The sequence below is a fragment of the Anopheles funestus genome, unplaced genomic scaffold (assembly GCF_943734845.2).
Source record: "Anopheles funestus unplaced genomic scaffold, idAnoFuneDA-416_04 scaffold_32_ctg1, whole genome shotgun sequence".
In the NCBI taxonomy this organism is placed as follows: Eukaryota; Metazoa; Arthropoda; class Insecta; order Diptera; family Culicidae; genus Anopheles; species Anopheles funestus.
Window position 1 is genome coordinate 243,816 of NW_026045361.1, and position 18,219 is coordinate 262,034.

The following is an 18,219-nucleotide window of genomic DNA, read 5'->3' on the forward strand; positions in this document are numbered from 1 at the left end:
AAACACATTAGCCAAGACACCTTAGCTAAGACACCTTAGCCGAGACACCTTAGCCAAGACACCTTAGAAAAGACACCTTAGCCAAGACACATTAGCCGAGACACATTAGCCAAGACACATTAGCCGAAACACATTAGCCAAGACACCTTAGCCAAGACACCTTAGCCGAGACACCTTAGCCAAGACACCTTAGCCGAGACACATTAGCCAAGACACCTTAGCTAAGACACATTAGCCAAGACACCTTAGCCAAGACACCTTAGCCAAGACACCTTAGCCAAGACACCTTAGCCAAGACACCTTAGCCAAGACACCTTAGCCAAGACACCTTAGCCAAAACACATTAGCCAAGACACCTTAGCCAAGACACATTAGCCAAGACACCTTAGCCAAGACACCTTAGCCAAGACACATTAGCCAAGACACCTTAGCCAAGACACCTTAGCCAAGACACCTTAGCCAAGACACATTAGCCAAGACACCTTAGCCGAGACACATTAGCCAAGACACCTTAGCCGAGACACCTTAGCCAAGACACTTTAGCCAAGACACATTAGCCAAGACACCTTAGCCAAGACACCTTAGCCAAGACACATTAGCCAAGACACATAAGCCTAGACACCTTAGCCAAGACACCTTAGCCAGGAAACATAAGCCGAGACACATTAGCCAAGACACCTTAGCCAAGACACCTTAGCCAAGACACCTTAGCCGAGACACATTAGCCAAGACACCTTAGCCAAGACACCTTAGCCAAGACACATTAGCCAAGACACCTCAGCCAAGACACCTTAGCCAAGACACCTTAGCCAAGACACCTTAGCCAAGACACATTAGCCAAGACACCTTAGCCGAGACACATTAGCCAAGACACCTTAGCCAAGACACATTAGCCAAAACACATTAGCCAAGACACATTAGCCAAGACACATTAGCCAAGACACATTAGCCAAGACACATTAGCCAAGACACCTTAGCCGAGACACATTAGCCAAGACACCTTAGCCAAGACTCATTAGCCAAGACACCTTAGCCAAGACACCTTAGCCAAGACACATTAGCCAAGACACCTTAGCCGAGACACATTAGCCAAGACACTTTAGCCAAGACACCTTAGCCGAGACACATTAGCCAAGACACCTTAGCCAAGACACATTAGCCAAGACACCTTAGCCAAGACACCTTAGCCAAGACACCTTAGCCAAGACACATTAGCCAAGACACCTTAGCCAAAACACATTAGCCAAGACACCTTAGCTAAGACACCTTAGCCAAGACACCTTAGCCAAGACACCTTAGCCAAGACACCTTAGCCAAAACACATTAGCCGAGACACATTAGCCAAGACACATTAGCCAAGACACCTTAGCCAAGACACCTTTGCCAAGACACCTTAGCCAAGACACCTTAGCCAAGACACCTTAGCCAAGACACCTTAGCCAAGACACCTTAGCCAAGACACTTTAGCCGAGACACATTAGCCAAGACACCTTAGCCAAGACACCTTAGCCAAGACACATTAGCCAAGACACATTAGCCGAGACACCTTAGCCGAGACACATTAGCCAAGACACTTTAGCCGAGACACATTAGCAAAGACACATTAGCCAAGACACCTTAGCTAAGACACCTTAGCCAAGACACATCAGCCGAGACACCTTAGCCAAGACACCTTAGCCAAGACACCTTAGCCGAGACACATTAGCCAAGTCACCTTAGCCAAGACACTTTAGCCAAGACACATTAGCCAAGACACCATAGCCAAGACACCTTAGCCGAGACACATTAGCCAAGACACCTTAGCCAAGACACCTTAGCCGAGACACATTAGCCAAGACACCATAGCCAAGACACCTTAGCCAAGACACATTAGCCAAGACACATTAGCCAAGACACCTTAGCCGAGACACATTAGCCAAGACACCTTAGCCAAGACACATTAGCCAAGACACCTTAGCCAAGACACCTTAGCTAAGACACCTTAGCCAAGACACCTTAGCCAAGACACCTTAGCCAAGACACCTTAGCCGAGACACATTAGCCAAGACACCTTAGCCAAGACACATTAGCCAAGACACCTTAGCCAAGACACCTTAGCTAAGACACCTTAGCCAAGACACCTTAGCCAAGACACCTTAGCCAAGACACATTAGCCAAGACACCTAAGCCAAGACACATTAGTCAAGACACCTTAGCCAAGACACCTTAGCCAAGACACATTAGCCAAGACACCTTAGCCAAGACACTTTAGCCAAGACACATTAGCCAAGACACCTTAGCCAAGACACATTAGCCAAGACACATTAGCCGAGACACATTAGCCAAGACACATTAGCCAAGACACATTAGCCAAGACACCTTAGCCAAGACACATTAGCCAAGACACACTAGCCAAGACACATTAGCCAAGACACCTTAGCCAAGACACCTTAGCCAAGACACCTTAGCCGAGACACATTAGCCGAGACACATTAGCCAAGACACTTTAGCCAAGACACATTAGCCAAGACACCTTAGCCAAGACACCTTAGCCAAGACACCTTAGCCCAGACACATTAGCCAAGACACCTTAGCCAAGACACCTTAGCCAAGACACCTTAGCCAAGACATCTTAGCCAAGACACCTTTGCCAAGACACCTTAGCCGAGACACATTAGCCAAGACACCTTAGCTAAGACACCTTAGCCAAGACACCTTAGCCAAGACAACTTAGCCAAGACACCTTAGCCAAGACACATTAGCCAAGACACCTTAGCCAAGACACATTAGCCAAGACACATTAGCCGAGACACATTAGCCAAGACACATTAGCCAAGACACATTAGCCAAGACACCTTAGCCAAGACACATTAGCCAAGACACACTAGCCAAGACACATTAGCCAAGACACCTTAGCCAAGACACCTTAGCCAAGACACCTTAGCCGAGACACATTAGCCGAGACACATTAGCCAAGACACTTTAGCCAAGACACATTAGCCAAGACACCTTAGCCAAGACACCTTAGCCAAGACACCTTAGCCCAGACACATTAGCCAAGACACCTTAGCCAAGACACCTTAGCCAAGACACCTTAGCCAAGACATCTTAGCCAAGACACCTTTGCCAAGACACCTTAGCCGAGACACCTTAGCCAAGACACATTAGCCAAGACACCTTAGCCAAGACACATTAGCCAAGACACATTAGCCGAGACACATTAGCCAAGACACATTAGCCAAGACACCTTAGCCAAGACACATTAGCCAAGACACATTAGCCGAGACACATTAGCCAAGACACATTAGCCAAGACACATTAGCCAAGACACCTTAGCCAAGACACATTAGCCAAGACACACTAGCCAAGACACATTAGCCAAGACACCTTAGCCAAGACACCTTAGCCAAGACACCTTAGCCGAGACACATTAGCCGAGACACATTAGCCAAGACACTTTAGCCAAGACACATTAGCCAAGACACCTTAGCCAAGACACCTTAGCCAAGACACCTTAGCCCAGACACATTAGCCAAGACACCTTAGCCAAGACACCTTAGCCAAGACACCTTAGCCAAGACATCTTAGCCAAGACACCTTTGCCAAGACACCTTAGCCGAGACACATTAGCCAAGACACCTTAGCTAAGACACCTTAGCCAAGACACCTTAGCCAAGACAACTTAGCCAAGACACCTTAGCCAAGACACATTAGCCAAGACACATTAGCCGAGACACATTAGCCAAGACACATTAGCCGAGACACATTAGCCAAGACACATTAGCCAAGACACATTAGCCAAGACACCTTAGCCGAGACACCTTAGCCAAGACACCTTAGCCAAGACACCTTAGCCAAGACACCTTAGCCAAAACACATAAGCCAAGACACCTTAGCTAAGACACCTTAGCCAAGACACATTAGCCGAGACACCTTAGCCAAGACACCTTAGCCAAGACACCTTAGCCAAGACACCTTAGCCGAGACACATTAGCCAAGACACATTAGCCAAGACACATTAGCCAAGACACCTTAGCCAAGACACCTTAGCTAAGACACCTTAGCTAAGACACCTTAGCCAAGACACATTAGCCAAGACACCTTAGCCAAGACACATTAGCCAAGACACCTTAGCCAAGACACTTTAGCCAAGACACATTAGCCAAGACACATTAGCCAAGACACCTTAGCCAAAACACATTAGCCAAGACACCTTAGCTAAGACACCTTAGCCAAGACACATTAGCCGAGACACCTTAGCCAAGACACCTTAGCCAAGACACCTTAGCTAAGACACCTTAGCCAAGACACCTTAGCCAAGACACTTTAGCCAAGACACATTAGCCGAGACACATTAGCCAAGACACCTTAGCCAAGACACTTTAGCCAAGACACATTAGCCAAGACACCTTAGCCAAGACACCTTAGCCGAGACACATTAGCCAAGACACCTTAGCCAAGACACATTAGCCAAGACACCTTAGCCAAGACACCTTAGCCAAGACACCTTAGCCAAGACACCTTAGCCAAGACACCTTAGCCAAGACACATTAGCCAAGACACCTTAGCCGAGACACATTAGCCAAGACACTTTAGCCGAGACACCTTAGCCGAGACACATTAGCCAAGACACCTTAGCCAAGACACCTTAGCCAAAACACCTTAGCCAAGACACTTTAGCCGAGACACATTAGCCAAGACACCTTAGCCAAGACACTTTAGCTAAGACACATTAGCCAAGACACATTAGCCAAGACACCTTAGCCAAGACACCTTAGCCAAGACACCTTAGCCGAGACACATTAGCCAAGACACCATAGCCAAGACACATTAGCCAAGACACCTTAGCCAAGACACATTAGCCAAGACACCTTAGCCAAGACACCTTAGCCAAGACACCTTAGCCAAGACACCTTAGCCAAGACACCTTAGCCAAGACACCTTAGCCAAGACACATTAACCAAGACACATTAGCCAAGACACATTAGCCAAGACACCTTAGCCAAGACACCTTAGCCAAGACACCTTAGCCAAGACACATTAGCCAAGACACATTAGCCAAGACACCTTAGCCAAGACACCTTAGCCAAGACACCTTAGCCAAGACACATTAGCCAAGACACATTAGCCGAGACACCTTAGCCAAGACACCTTAGCCAAGACACCTTAGCCAAGACACCTTAGCCAAGACACATTAGCCAAGACACCTTAGCCAAGACACCTTAGCCAAGACGCCTTAGCCAAGACACCTTAGCCAAGACACTTTAGCCAAGACACATTAGCCAAGACACCTTAGCCTAGACACCTTAGCCGAGACACATTAGCCAAGACACCTTAGCCAAGACACATTAGCCAAGACACCTTAGCCAAGACACCTTAGCCAAGACACCTTAGCCAAGACACCTTAGCCAAGACACCTTAGCCGAGACACATTAGCCAAGAAACCTTAGCCAAGACACTTTAGCCAAGACACATTAGCCAAGACACCTTAGCCAAGACACCTTAGCCGAGACACATTAGCCAAGACACCTTAGCCAAGACACCTTAGCCAAGACACATTAGCCAAGACACCTTAGCCGAGACACATTAGCCAAGACACATTAGCCAAGACACCTTAGCCAAGACACCTTAGCCAAGACACCTTAGCCAAGACACCTTAGCCAAGACACATTAGCCAAGACACATTAGCCAAGACACCTTAGCCAAGACACATTAGCCAAGACACCTTAGCCGAGACACATTAGCCAAGACACATTAGCCAAGACACCTTAGCCAAGACACCTTAGCCAAGACACCTTAGCCAAGACACCTTAGCCAAGACACCTTAGCCAAGACACCTTAGCCAAGACACTTTAGCCGAGACACATTAGCCAAGACACCTTAGCCAAGACACCTTAGCCAAGACACATTAGCCAAGACACATTAGCCAAGACACCTTAGCCAAGACACCTTAGCCAAGACACTTTAGCCGAGACACCTTAGCCAAGACACCTTAGCCAAGACACATTAGCGAAGACACCTTAGCAAAGACACCTTAGCCAAGACACCTTAGCCGAGACACATTATCCAAGACACATTAGCCAAGACACCTTAGCCAAGACACTTTAGCCAAGACACATTAGCCAAGACACCTTAGCCGAGACACATTAGCCAAGACACCTTAGCCAAGACACCTTAGCCAAGACACCTTAGCCAAGACACTTTAGCCGAGACACATTAGCCAAGACACCTTAGCCAAGACACCTTAGCCAAGACACATTAGCCAAGACACATTAGCCAAGACACCTTAGCCAAGACACCTTATCCAAGACACCTTAGCCAAGACACCTTAGCCAAGACACATTAGCCAAGACACATTAGCCGAGACACATTAGCCAAGACACATTAGCCAAGACACCTTAGCCAAGACACATTAGCCGAGACACCTTAGCCAAGACACCTTAGCCAAGACACCTAAGCCGAGACACATTAGCCAAGACACCTCAGCCAAGACACTTTAGCCAAGACACATTAGCCAAGCCACTTTAGCCAAGACACATTAGCCGAGACACATTAGCCAAGACACCTTAGCCAAGACACCTTAGCCAAGACACCTTAGCCAAGACACCTTAGCCAAGACACATTAGCGAAGACACCTTAGCCAAGACACCTTAGCCAAGACACCTTAGCCGAGACACATTATCCAAGACACATTAGCCAAGACACATTAGCCAAGACACTTTAGCCAAGACACATTAGCCAAGACACCTTAGCCGAGACACATTAGCCAAGACACCTTAGCCAAGACACCTTAGCCGAGACACCTTAGCCAAGACACCTTAGCCAAGACACCTTAGCCGAGACACATTAGCCAAGACACCTTAGCCAAGACACTTTAGCCAAGACACATTAGCCAAGACACCTTAGCCAAGACACCTTATCCAAGACACATTAGCCAAGCCACCTTAGCCAAGACACATTAGCCAAGACACCTAAGCCAAGACACCTTAGCCAAGACACATTAGCCGAGACACATTAGCCAAGACACCTTAGCCAAGACACCTTAGCCAAGACACCTTAGCCAAGACACATTAGCCAAGACACCTAAGCCAAGACACCTTAGCCAAGACACCTTAGCCGAGACACATTAGCCAAGCCACCTTAGCCAAGACACATTAGCCAAGACACCTAAGCCAAGACACCTTAGCCAAGACACCTTAGCCGAGACACATTAGCCAAGACACATTAGCCAAGACACATTAGCCAAGACACCTTAGCCAAGACACATTAGCCAAGACACCTTAGCCGAGACACATTAGCCAAGACACCTTAGCCAAGACACCTTAGCCAAGACACCTTAGCCAAGACACCTTAGCCAAGACACCTTATCCAAGACACCTTAGCCAAGACACCTTAGCCAAGACACATTAGCCAAGACACATTAGCCGAGATACATTAGCCAAGACACCTTAGCCAAGACACCTTAGCCAAGACACATTAGCCGAGACACCTTAGCCAAGACACCTTAGCCAAGACACCTAAGCCGAGACACATTAGCCAAGATACCTTAGCCAAGACACTTTAGCCAAGACATATTAGCCAAGCCACTTTAGCCAAGACACATTAGCCGAGACACATTAGCCAAGACACCTTAGCCAAGACACCTTAGCCAAGACACCTTAGCCAAGACACATTAGCCGAGACACCTTAGCCAAGACACATTAGCCAAGACACCTTAGCCGAGACACATTAGCCAAGACACCTTAGCCAAGACACCTTAGCCAAGACACTTTAGCCGAGACACATTAGCCAAGACACATTAGCCAAGACACCTTAGCCAAGACACCTTAGCAAAGACACCTTAGCCAAGACACCTTAGCCGAGACACATTAGCCAAGACACCTTAGCCAAGACACCTTAGCCAAGACACATTAGCCAAGACACCTTAGCCAAGACACCTTAGCCAAGACACCTTAGCCAAGACACATTAGCCAAGACACCTAAGCCAAGACACCTTAGCCAAGACACCTTAGCCGAGACACATTAGCCAAGCCACCTTAGCCAAGACACATTAGCCAAGACACCTAAGCCAAGACACCTTAGCCAAGACACCTTAGCCGAGACACATTAGCCAAGACACATTAGCCAAGACACATTAGCCAAGACACCTTAGCCAAGACACATTAGCCAAGACACCTTAGCCGAGACACATTAGCCAAGACACCTTAGCCAAGACACCTTAGCCAAGACACCTTAGCCAAGGCACCTTAGCCAAGACACATTAGCCAAGACACCTTAGCCAAGACACCTTAGCCAAGACACCTTAGCCAAGACACATTAGCCAAGACACCTTAGCCAAGACACCTTAGCCAAGACACCTTAGCCAAGACACCTTAGCCAAGACACCTTAGCCAAGACACATTAGCCAAGACACATTAGCCAAGACACCTTAGCCAAGACACCTTAGCCAAGACACCTTAGCCAAGACACATTAGCCAAGACACCTTAGCCGAGACACATTAGCCAAGCCACCTTAGCCAAGACACATTAGCCAAGACACCTTAGCCAAGACACCTTAGCCAAGACACCTTAGCCAAGACACATTAGCCAAGACACATTAGCCAAGACACCTTAGCCAAGACACATTAGCCAAGACACCTTAGCCGAGACACATAAGCCAAGACGCCTTAGCCAAGACACCTTAGCCAAGACACATTAGCCAAGACACCTTAGCCAAGACACCTTAGCCGAGACACATTAGCCAAGACACATTAGCCAAGACACCTTAGCCAAGACACCTTAGCCAAGACACCTTAGCCGAGACACATTAGCCAAGACACCTTAGCCAAGACACCTAAGCCAAGACACCTTAGCCAAGACACATTAGCCAAGACACCTTAGCCAAGACACCTTAGCCAAGACACCTTAGCCAAGACACCTTAGCCAAGACACCTTAGCCAAGACACCTTAGCCAAGACACATTAGCCAAGACACATTAGCCAAGACACCTTAGCCGAGACACATTAGCCAAGACACCTTAGCCAAGACACCTAAGCCAAGACACCTTAGCCAAGACACATTAGCCAAGACACCTTAGCCAAGACACCTTAGCCAAGACACCTTAGCCAAGACACCTTAGCCAAGACACCTTAGCCAAGACACTTTAGCCAAGACACATTAGCCAAGACACCTTAGCCGAGACACATTAGCCAAGACACCTTAGCCAAGACACCTTAGCCAAGACACATTAGCCAAGACACCTTAGCCGAGACACATTAGCCAAGACACTTTAGCCAAGACACCTTAGCCGAGACACATAAGCCAAGACACCTTAGCCAAGACACCTTAGCCAAGACACCTTAGCCAAGACACATTAGCCAAGACACCTTAGCCAAGACACCTTAGCCAAGACACATTAGCCAAGACACATTAGCCAAGACACCTTAGCCAAGACACCTTAGCCAAGACACCTTAGCCGAGACACATTAGCCAAGACACCTTAGCCAAGACACCTTAGCCAAGACACATTAGCCAAGACACCTTAGCCAAGACACCTTAGCCAAGACACCTTAGCCAAGACACCTTAGCCAAGACACATTAGCCAAGACACCTTATCCGAGACACATTAGCCAAGACACCTTAGCCAAGACACATTAGCCAAGACACCTTAGCCAAGACACCTTAGCCGAGACACATTAGCCAAGACACATTAGCCAAGACACATTAGCCAAGACACCTTAGCCAAGACACCTTAGCCGAGACACATTAGCCAAGACACCTTAGCCAAGACACCTTAGCCAAGACACCTTAGCCAAGACACATTAGCCAAAACACTTTAGCCAAGACACCTTAGCCAAGACACCTTAGCCAAGACACTTTAGCCGAGACACATTAGCCAAGACACATTAGCCAAGACACCTTAGCCAAGACACCTTAGCCAAGACACCTTAGCCAAGACACCTTAGCCAAGACACATTAGCCAAGACACCTTAGCCAAGACACCTTAGCCAAGACACTTTAGCCGAGACACATTAGCCAAGACACCTTAGCCAAAATACATTAGCCAAGACACCTTAGCTAAGACACCTTAGCCAAGACACATTAGCCAAGACACCGTAGCCAAGACACCTTAGCCAAGACACCTTAGCCAAGACACCTTAGCCAAGACACCTTAGCCAAGACACCTTAGCCAAGACACCTTAGCCAAGACACCTTAGCCAAGACCCTTTAGCCAAGACACATTAGCCAAGACACCTTAGCCGAGACACATTAGCCAAGACACATTAGCCAAGACACTTTAGCCGAGACACATTAGCCAAGACACCTTAGCCAAGACACCTTAGCCAAGACACCTTAGCCAAGACACCTTAGCCAAGACACCTTAGCCAAGACACCTTAGCCGAGACACATTAGCCAAGACACCTTAGCCAAGACACCTTAGCCAAGACACCTTACAAAAGACACCTTAGCCAAGACACCTTAGCCAAGACACCTTAGCCAAGACACCTTAGCCGAGACACATTAGCCAAGACACCTTAGCCAAGACACCTTAGCCAAGACACATTAGCCAAGACACCTTAGCCAAAATACATTAGCCAAGACACCTTAGCTAAGACACATTAGCCAAGACACCGTAGCCAAGACACCTTAGCCAAGACACCTTAGCCAAGACACCTTAGCCAAGACACCTTAGCCAAGACACCTTAGCCAAGACACCTTAGCCAAGACACATTAGCCAAGACACATTAGCCAAGACACCTTAGCCAAGACACATTAGCCAAGACACCTTAGCCAAGACACCTTAGCCAAGACACTTTAGCCGAGACACATTAGCCAAGACACCTTAGCCAAGACACCTTAGCCAAGACACCTTAGCCAAGACACCTTAGCCACGACACCTTAGCCAAGACACCTTAGCCGAGACACATTAGCCAAGACACCTTAGCCAAGACACCTTAGCCAAGACACCTTACAAAAGACACCTTAGCCAAGACACCTTAGCCAAGACACCTTAGCCAAGACACCTTAGCCAAGACACCTTAGCCAAGACACATTAGCCAAGACACCTTAGCCGAGACACATTAGCCAAGACACCTTAGCCAAGACACCTTAGCCAAGACACCTTAGCCAAGACACCTTAGCCAAGACACATTAGCCAAGACACCTTAGCCAAGACACCTAAGCCAAGACACCTTAGCCACGACACCTTAGCCAAGACACTTTAGCCAAGACACCTTAGCCAAGACACATTAGCCAAGACACATTAGCCAAGACACCTTAGCCAAGACACCTTAGCCAAGACACATTAGCCAAGACACCTTAGCCAAGACACCTTAGCCAAGACACCTTAGCCAAGACACATTAGCCAAGACACCTTAGCCAAGACACCTTAGCCAAGACACCTTAGCCAAGACACATTAGCCAAGACACCTTAGCCAAGACACCTTAGCCAAGACACATTAGCCAAGACACCTTAGCCAAGACACCTTAGCCGAGACACATTAGCCAAGACACCTTAGCCAAGACACATTAGCCAAGACACCTTAGCCAAGACACCTTAGCCAAGACACCTTAGCCGAGACACATTAGCCAAGACACCTTAGCCAAGACACATTAGCCAAGACACCTTAGCCAAGACACCTTAGCCGAGACACATTAGCCAAGACACCTTAGCCAAGACACCTTAGCCAAGACACCTTAGCCAAGACACATTAGCAAAGACACTTTAGCCAAGACACCTTAGCCAAGACACCTTAGCCAAGACACTTTAGCCGAGACACATTAGCCAAGACACATTAGCCAAGACACCTTAGCCAAGACACCTTAGCCAAGACACCTTAGCCAAGACACATTAGCCAAGACACCTTAGCCAAGACACCTTAGCCAAGACACATTAGCCAAGACACATTAGCCAAGACACCTTAGCCAAAATACATTAGCCAAGACACCTTAGCTAAGACACCTTAGCCAAGACACATTAGCCAAGACACCGTAGCCAAGACACCTTAGCCAAGACACATTAGCCGAGACACATTAGCCAAGACACCTTAGCCAAGACACTTTAGCCAAGACACATTAGCCAAGACACCTTAGCCAAGACACCTTAGCCGAGACACATTAGCCAAGACACCTTAGCCAAGACACCTTAGCCAAGACACATTAGCCAAGACACCTTAGCCAAGACACCTTAGCCAAGACACCTTAGCCACGACACCTTAGCCAAGACACTTTAGCCAAGACACCTTAGCCAAGACACATTAGCCAAGACACATTAGCTAAGACACATTAGCCAAGACACCTTAGCCGAGACACATTAGCCAAGACACCTTAGCCAAGACACATTAGCCAAGACACCTTTGCCAAGACACCTTAGCCAAGACACCTTAGCCAAAACACATTAGCCAAGACACCTTAGCCGAGACACATTAGCCAAGACACCTTAGCCAAGACACATTAGCCAAGACACCTTAGCCAAGACACCTTAGCCAAGACACCTTAGCCGAGACACATTAGCCAAGACACATTAGCCAAGACACATTAGCCAAGACACCTTAGCCAAGACACTTTAGCCGAGACACATTAGCCAAGACACCTTAGCCAAGACACCTTAGCCAAGACACCTTAGCCAAGACACATTAGCCAAGACACTTTAGCCAAGACACCTTAGCCAAGACACCTTAGCCAAGACACTTTAGCCGAGACACATTAGCCAAGACACATTAGCCAAGACACCTTAGCCAAGACACCTTAGCCAAGACACCTTAGCCAAGACACCTTAGCCAAGACACATTAGCCAAGACACCTTAGCCAAGACACCTTAGCCAAGACACATTAGCCAAGACACATTAGCCAAGACACCTTAGCCAAAATACATTAGCCAAGACACCTTAGCTAAGACACCTTAGCCAAGACACATTAGCCAAGACACCGTAGCCAAGACACCTTAGCCAAGACACATTAGCCGAGACACATTAGCCAAGACACCTTAGCCAAGACACTTTAGCCAAGACACATTAGCCAAGACACCTTAGCCAAGACACCTTAGCCGAGACACATTAGCCAAGACACCTTAGCCAAGACACCTTAGCCAAGACACCATAGCCAAGACACCTTAGCCAAGACACCTTAGCCAAGACACCTTAGCCAAGACACCTTAGCCAAGACACCTTAGCCAAGACACCTTAGCCAAGACACCTTAGCCAAGACACCTTAGCCAAGACACCTTAGCCAAGACACCTTAGCCAAGACACCTTGGCCAAGACACCTTAGCCAAGACACCTTAGCCAAGACACTTTAGCCGAGACACATTAGCCAAGACACCTTAGCCAAGACACTTTAGCCAAGACACCTTAGCCAAGACACCTTAGCCAAGACACCTTAGCCGAGACACATTAGCCAAGACACCTAAGCCAAGACACTTTAGCCAAGACACATTAGCCAAGACACCTTAGCCAAGACACCTTAGCCAAGACACCTTAGCCAAGACACATTAGCCAAGACACATTAGCCAAGACACATTAGCCAAGACACCTTAGCCAAGACAAATTAGCCGAGACACATTAGCCAAGACACCTTAGCCAAGACACCTTAGCCAAGACACCTTAGCCAAGACACCTTAGCCAAGACACATTAGCCAAGACACCTTAGCCAAGACACCTTAGCCAAGATCCTTTAGCCAAGACACATTAGCCAAGACACCTTAGCCGAGACACATTAGCCAAGACACCTTAGCCAAGACACATTAGCCAAGACACCTTAGCCGAGACACATTAGCCAAGACACCTTAGTCAAGACACCTTAGCCAAGACACATTAGCCAAGACACCTTAGCCAAGACACATTAGCCAAGACACATAAGCCAAGACACCTTAGCCAAGACACCTTAGCCAAGAAACATATGCCGAGACACATTAGCCAAGACACCTTAGCCAAGACACCTTAGCCAAGACACTTTAGCCAAGACACCTTAGCCAAGACACCTTAGCCAAGACACCTTAGCCAAGACACCTTAGCCAAGACACCTTAGCCAAGACACCTTAGCCAAGACACATTAGCCAAGACACCTTAGCCAAGACACCTTAGCCAAGACACATAAGCCAAGACACCTTAGCCAAGACACATTAGCCAAGACACCTTAGCCAAGACACATTAGCCAAGACACATTAGCCAAGACACCTTAGCCGAGACACCTTAGCCAAGACACCTTAGCCAAGACACATTAGCCAAGACACCTTAGCCAAGACACATTAGCCAAGACACATTAGCCAAGACACCTTAGCCAAGACACATTTTCCAAGACACCTTAGCCAAGACACCTTAGCCAAGACACATAAGCCAAGACACCTTAGCCAAGACACATTAGCCAAGACACCTTAGCCAAGACACCTTAGCCGAGACACATTAGCCAAGACACCTTAGCCGAGACACCTTAGCCAAGACACCTTAGCCAAGACACCTTAGCCAAGACACTTTAGCCAAGACACCTTAGCCAAGACACCTTAGCCAAGACACCTTAGCCAAGACACCTTAGCCAAGACACTTTAGCCAAGACACCTTAGCCGAGACACATTAGCCAAGACACCTAAGCCAAGACACTTTAGCCGAGACACATTAGCCAAGACACATTAGCCAAGACACCTTAGCTAAGACACCTTAGCTAAGACACCTTAGCCAAGACACCTTAGCCAAGACACCTTAGCCAAGACACCTTAGCCAAGACACATTAGCCGAGACACATTAGCCAAGACACATTAGCCGAGACACATTAGCCAAGACACCTTAGCCAAGACACCTTAGCTAAGACACCTTAGTCAAGACACCTTAGCCAGGACACATTAGCCAAGACACCTTAGCCAAGACACCTTAGTCAAGACACCTTAGCCGAGACACATTAGCCGAGACACATTAGCCAAGACACCTTAGCCAAGACACATTAGCTAAGACACCTTAGCCAAGACACCTTAGCCAAGACACCTTAGCCAAGACACCTTAGCCAAGACACATTAGCCAAGACACCTTAGCCAAGACACCTTAGCCAAGACACCTTAGCCGAGACACATTAGCCAAGACACCTTAGCCAAGACACCTTAGCCAAGACACCTTAGCCAAGGCACCTCAGCCAAGACTCCTTAGCCAAGACACCTTAGCCAAGACACTTTAGCCAAGACACATTAGCCAAGACACCTTAGCCGAGACACATTAGCCAAGACACCTTAGCCAAGACACATTAGCCAAAACACATTAGCCAAGACACATTAGCCAAGACACATTAGCCAAGACACATTAGCCAAGACACATTAGCCAAGACACATTAGCCAAGACACCTTAGCCAAGACACCTTAGCCAAGACACCTTAGCCAAGACACATTAGCCAAGACACATAAGCCAAGACACATTAGCCAAGACACCTTAGCCAAGACACCTTAGCCAAGACACATTAGCCAAGACACCTTAGCCAAGACACCTTAGCCAAGACACCTTAGCCGAGACACATTAGCCAAGACACCTTAGCCAAGACACCTTAGCCAAGACACATTAGCCAAGACACCTTAGCCGAGACACATTAGCCAAGACACCTTAGCCGAGACACCTTAGCCAAGACACCTTAGCCAAGACACCTTAGCCAAGACACCTTAGCCAAGACACCTTAGCCAAGACACCTTAGCCAAGACACCTTAGCCAAGACACATTAGCCAAGACACCTTAGCCAAGACACCTTAGCCAAGACACCTAAGCCGAGACACATTAGCCAAGACACCTTAGCCAAGACACCTGAGCCAAGACACCTTAGCCAAGACACATTAGCCAAGACACCTTAGCCAAGACACATTAGCCAAGACACCTTAGCCAAGACACCTTAGCCAAGACACCTTAGCCAAGACACCTTAGCCAAGACACATTAGCCAAGACACCTTAGCCAAGACACCTTAGCCAAGACACCTTAGCCGAGACACATTAGCCAAGACACCTTAGCCAAGACACCTTAGCCAAGACACATTAGCCAAGGCACCTCAGCCAAGACTCCTTAGCCAAGACACCTTAGCCAAGACACTTTAGCCAAGACACATTAGCCAAGACACCTTAGCCGAGACACATTAGCCAAGACACCTTAGCCAAGACACATTAGCCAAAACACATTAGCCAAGACACATTAGCCAAGACACATTAGCCAAGACACATTAGCCAAGACACATTAGCCAAGACACATTAGCCAAGACACCTTAGCCAAGACACCTTAGCCAAGACACCTTAGCCAAGACACATTAGCCAAGACACATAAGCCAAGACACATTAGCCAAGACACCTTAGCCAAGACACCTTAGCCAAGACACATTAGCCAAGACACCTTAGCCAAGACACCTTAGTCAAGACACCTTAGCCAGGACACATTAGCCAAGACACCTTAGCCAAGACACCTTAGTCAAGACACCTTAGCCGAGACACATTAGCCGAGACACATTAGCCAAGACACCTTAGCCAAGACACATTAGCTAAGACACCTTAGCCAAGACACCTTAGCCAAGACACCTTAGCCAAGACACATTAGCCAAGACACCTTAGCCAAAACACATTAGCCAAGACACCTTAGCCAAGACACATTAGCCAAGACACCTTAGCCAAGACACCTTAGCTAAGACACCTTTGCCAAGACACCTTAGCCAAGACACCTTAGCCAAGACACCTTAGCCAAGACACCTTAGCCGAGACACATTAGCCAAGACACCTTAGCCAAGACACCTTAGCCAAGACACATTAGCCAAGACACCTTAGTCGAGACACCTTAGCCAAGACACCTTAGCCAAGACACCTTAGCCAAGACACATTAGCCAAGACACCTTAGCCGAGACACATTAGCCAAGACACCTTAGCCAAGACACATTAGCCAAAACACATTAGCCAAGACACATTAGCCAAGACACATTAGCCAAGACACATTAGCCAAGACACATTAGCCAAGACACATTAGCCAAGACACATTAGCCAAGACACCTTAGCCAAGACACCTTAGCCAAGACACCTTAGCCAAGACACATTAGCCAAGACACCTTAGCCGAGACACATTAGCCAAGACACCTTAGCCGAGACACCTTAGCCAAGACACTTTAGCCAAGACACATTAGCCAAGACACCTTAGCCAAGACACCTTAGCCAAGACACATTAGGCAAGACACATAAGCCAAGACACCTTAGCCAAGACACCTTAGCCAAGAAACATAAGCCGAGACACATTAGCCAAGACACCTTAGCCAAGACACCTTAGCCAAGACACCTTAGCCGAGACACATTAGCCAAGACACCTTAGCCAAGACACCTTAGCCAAGACACATTAGCCAAGACACCTCAGCCAAGACACCTTAGCCAAGACACCTTAGCCAAGACACCTTAGCCAAGACACATTAGCCAAGACACCTTAGCCGAGACACATTAGCCAAGACACCTTAGCCAAGACACCTTAGCCGAGACACATTAGCCAAGACACATTAGCCAAGACACATTAGCCAAGACACCTTAGCCAAGACACCTTAGCTAAGACACCTTAGCTAAGACACCTTAGCCAAGACACATTAGCCAAGACACCTTAGCCAAGACACATTAGCCAAGACACCTTAGCCAAGACACTTTAGCCAAGACACATTAGCCAAGACACATTAGCCAAGACACCTTAGCCAAAACACATTAGCCAAGACACCTTAGCTAAGACACCTTAGCCAAGACACATTAGCCGAGACACCTTAGCCAAGACACCTTAGCCAAGACACCTTAGCTAAGACACCTTAGCCAAGACACCTTAGCCAAGACACTTTAGCCAAGACACATTAGCCGAGACACATTAGCCAAGACACCTTAGCCAAGACACTTTAGCCAAGACACATTAGCCAAGACACCTTAGCCAAGACACCTTAGCCGAGACACATTAGCCAAGACACCTTAGCCAAGACACATTAGCCAAGACACCTTAGCCAAGACACCTTAGCCAAGACACCTTAGCCAAGACACCTCAGCCAAGACACCTTAGCCAAGACACATTAGCCAAGACACCTTAGCCGAGACACATTAGCCAAGACACTTTAGCCGAGACACCTTAGCCGAGACACATTAGCCAAGACACCTTAGCCAAGACACCTTAGCCAAGACACCTTAGCCAAGACACTTTAGCCGAGACACATTAGCCAAGACACCTTAGCCAAGACACTTTAGCTAAGACACATTAGCCAAGACACCTTAGCCAAGACACCTTAGCCGAGACACATTAGCCAAGACA

At 47.7% G+C, this 18,219-nt stretch overlaps 1 long non-coding RNA gene across 1 annotated transcript in view; it reads right to left on the reverse strand.

The window, feature by feature from the left end:
* LOC125774574 (uncharacterized) overlaps window positions 1-18,219 on the reverse strand; it is a 122,213-nt gene that overhangs the window by 62,119 nt on the left and 41,875 nt on the right. Inside the window, exon 5 of the long non-coding RNA XR_007421058.1 lies at window positions 3,157-3,548. This is a non-coding gene — a long non-coding RNA (uncharacterized LOC125774574). The remainder of the gene's footprint in view (window positions 1-3,156; window positions 3,549-18,219) is intronic.